Below are 3,611 nucleotides of genomic sequence, written 5' to 3'. Positions count from 1 at the left end.
AGTAAGGGCAAGCTATAGTGGACAGGCGCAACTAACAAAGCAGAAAAGTCAGCTGTACTTGTTTATTTGCTTGGTTTGGGGGCCAAAGACCCTAACAACCACCAATGACCTCATGGTACTTGGAGACTGCTTTTGCTCAATGATTAGAGAGAGGTCACTCTGGCATTTGCTGGGGAAATCATGTGATACTGGGGATCAAACCTATGCTTCAGATATGGTGCCCTGTTTACAAAGCATTTGCTCTGCACTTCAAGCCTTCTAGTCACTTGTCTAGGGATTTGGAGAAGTAAAAGTTTAAACCTCTGCAATGGTTTGTCATCACCTTTAAAACAAAGATCCCTTAAGTACATTTATAGAAATCATTTTTAGAATGATTTTTAGAATGATGTTTAGAAGTCATACTTAGATGCGAATTAGAGGGAGTTGCATTTTCAGTAAAACGAGTTTAAAACCAGTTTCTGTTTGTTTTGTTTTTCATTGTATTGTTTCAGTGTTGTTCTAGTGATTTCACCTAAGGTTCACCATGGGCTTGACCCCATGGCCTCACACATTTAGGGCATGTGCTCTCTCACAGAACCACACCCCAGTCCTAAAACCAGCTTTAATGACCACTGTTTTTTTTCTAATTAGTAATTACTTTGTCCTAAATTTGGGAAAACATTTTCATTAATTGCTAATTCAATCTACATGATATAGGTATAAATAGTACATATAATAATGTATGTAAAATCACAGTTCTTTTTGCTTTTGGTCTTTAAAATTTCAAATTTTTGTTTGAAAACTCTTGTTTGAAACTCAGACTAATCTGAGTCTGTCTTCACATAACAATGTTTTAAACTGTTAATTCATATCTGAACTTTCCTCATTTATTTTTCTCTCTTTTAGTTTTGCTAGGGGAAAGATTTGTTGGGCCACACCTTGTGGTGCTCAGAGCATATTCCTAGTTCTCTGCTCAGGGATTCTGGCAGTGCTCACCCTCTCCACTTTATCTTCTTTTTCCTCCTCCTCCTCCTCCTCCTCCTCCCTCCTCCTCTCTCCTCCTCCTCCTCCTCCCTCCTCCTCCTTCCTCCTCCTCCTCCTACCTCCTCCTCCTTCCTCCTCTCCTCCTCCTCCCTCCTCCCTCCTCCTCCACTTCCTCCTTTTCCACTTCCTTATTGTCCTCTTTCTCTTCCTCCTCTTCTCTCTTTCTCTTCTTCTTCCACCCCCTCCTCCTTCTTCTTCAAGTAATACTTTTGTTTGTTTGTTTTTGGGTCACACCCAGCTGCACTCAGGTTACTCCTGACTCTGCTCAGAAATCGCTCCTGACAGGCACGGGGACCATATGGGATACCCGGATATGAACTACCATCTGTCTTATATCGGCTGCAGGCAAGGCAAATGCCTTAGCGCTGTGCAATCTCTCCGGCCCCTGAGTAATACTTCTTGATTAACTTCCTTGATTAATATTTGTTATATTTTTATCCTAGTTTTTTTTTTATTTTTTAGTAAAATTCTTCAATTTTATATTCTAACTTTTCCAAAAATTTTTAAATTTTTGTTATATATTTAGTTTCTAAGCCGTATATTTGAAATGCCTTATTCATTTACTTGTTTATTTATGGGGTAGAGTTTCCGTTATTGTTTCATTGCTTCAGTAGTATCTCGCTGTGAGTTTGTTGACATTTCAGTAGACAGGAGTCAGGTCATGTCTCCTACATGCTAAATATGGACTCATCCCTTTAAGCTCTCTCTCTGGTCCTATTTTTAAGTCTTAAAATTTATTTTAAAATCAAGACATTGGTTGAAAGCTTTGAGGATCTGAGAGACAAACTGGTTTGACAGGAGCTGTAGCAGCAACAGTTTGGACTATTTAATGGAAAAAAGTCTGAGGTCAATATTTCTTCAATGTCATGTCTTTCAGTATATACTAGATTTATTTTCCCCAAAAGTCTCCTCCAGCACCCTGTCAGGAGGGCAAAGCTCTAATGTTCAACGTCTTAGAAGAAGAAAAATAGATATAGCATACTTTCTATTAATCTTATATGCATATCTTCATTCCATTCCTTGTTTTAGTGCAGTTCCCCTCCTTTAATACACTGGTATTCTTTCCTGCAGAGCATTTATTTTACTTCATCTGAAAAAGTCATCAGAATAACCTATCCATTAAGAAAGTGATAGTCTCTAGGATGCTATGAATCTAGAGGTATGGCAGGATCAATTTGCTCTAAAATATTCTTCTTAAGAAGCTTTCCTGTGCTACTAGAGTTTACAAAAATTCTGTGAAACAGATTAGTTCTTAATTTTCTCAAATTTTGACTAAATTCATTTTTCTTAGCTCTGCTTATTCCATCATACTGATGAAATATGTCACCTACTTCCCAAATAATTCCCTTTTTTGCTCTTCCCATTCATTAAGTTTAAACCTTAAAATATACCATTACTGCATTGTGTCAGAAACTGAGAAGTAAAAGCACATGTTAAATCTATCTTTTCCGAGAAAATATCCTTTATTTTTTATTTATGTGAAAAATGTTAATGGCTTTATAATTAAAAGAATTTATAATTTAATTGTGATAGATCTAAAACTTGCTTATAAAAGATATTGCCAATTAAGATAAACCTAAAAACAATGTTTATTTAACAACACAGAAAAGAAATCAGCACTAACCCAGTGAATTTGATTTTCATATTTAAAAATCAAGATTAATGCCTGGGAATATTCTTCCCATGTATTTGTATGCCCTTGCTAAAATGCACATTGCATAACAACATTAATAAGAAAATTCCTAAGCCTGTGCAAACTTGTGGGAGAGGTGCAGTCATGGATAATCTCACACTACAATCTGTCAAGGCACTGCCTATTATGGAATTCATCATTTCAGTTTCCATTCCAAACAGTAACTCAAAGCTGGAAACATATGTGCTCATGAATCTTTGTCGAGTTAATCACTTTTCCCTGTTGCACCAAACGTTTAATAACAGGTTTCTTAACAACTTGTCACTAGAATAATCTTTTTACTAATAATGTGATTTATCACACATAGGGAATGCTAATGTGGCTCTGTTAATTGCATTCATTTTTTCCATACTCTTCTCCTCTGCAGCCTTTTAGTTATGACTAGTCTTACCTAGAATCCAGCCATATGACATCACATTGTTACACTGCAAATAAAAGCAAACAGGTAAGAACATGCTGTCACTCATACTGTCTCCCTGTGAAATGGGTCCTTATGTTCTGCCTGAAATCATGATCCAGTTTAATGTTCCTCTTGAGGGCCAGAGAGAACTCCTTTTAGGTTGTTCACTTTGCATGAGGATGACCCTGGTTCTATTCCTGGCATCCCACCGATCCCATGAGCCTGCTAGAAGTGATTTCTAAGTGTAGAGCCAGGAGTAACACCTGAGCACTACCCAGTGTGGCCCCAAAACAACAACAAAAAAGATTCTGCTGTCTCTTAAAATTTGCCTTTGACCTTCCAGGGATCAGAAATGAGAAATTCACTTCTTTTTCCATTTCTAAACAGAACTTGCTGAGAGGACTCAGATCCTCTTTCTTGAAAGGGAACTTACAAAACATTTTAAATAAAATTTGTCTCAAGAGGAAAGCTTGATGTTTTATTTCAATTCTAAAT

Source organism: Suncus etruscus, chromosome 5 (assembly GCF_024139225.1).
Source record: "Suncus etruscus isolate mSunEtr1 chromosome 5, mSunEtr1.pri.cur, whole genome shotgun sequence".
NCBI classification, from domain to species: domain Eukaryota; kingdom Metazoa; phylum Chordata; class Mammalia; order Eulipotyphla; family Soricidae; genus Suncus; species Suncus etruscus.
The sequence above is the reverse complement of the archived record's forward strand: the minus strand, read 5'-3'. Positions refer to the sequence as shown.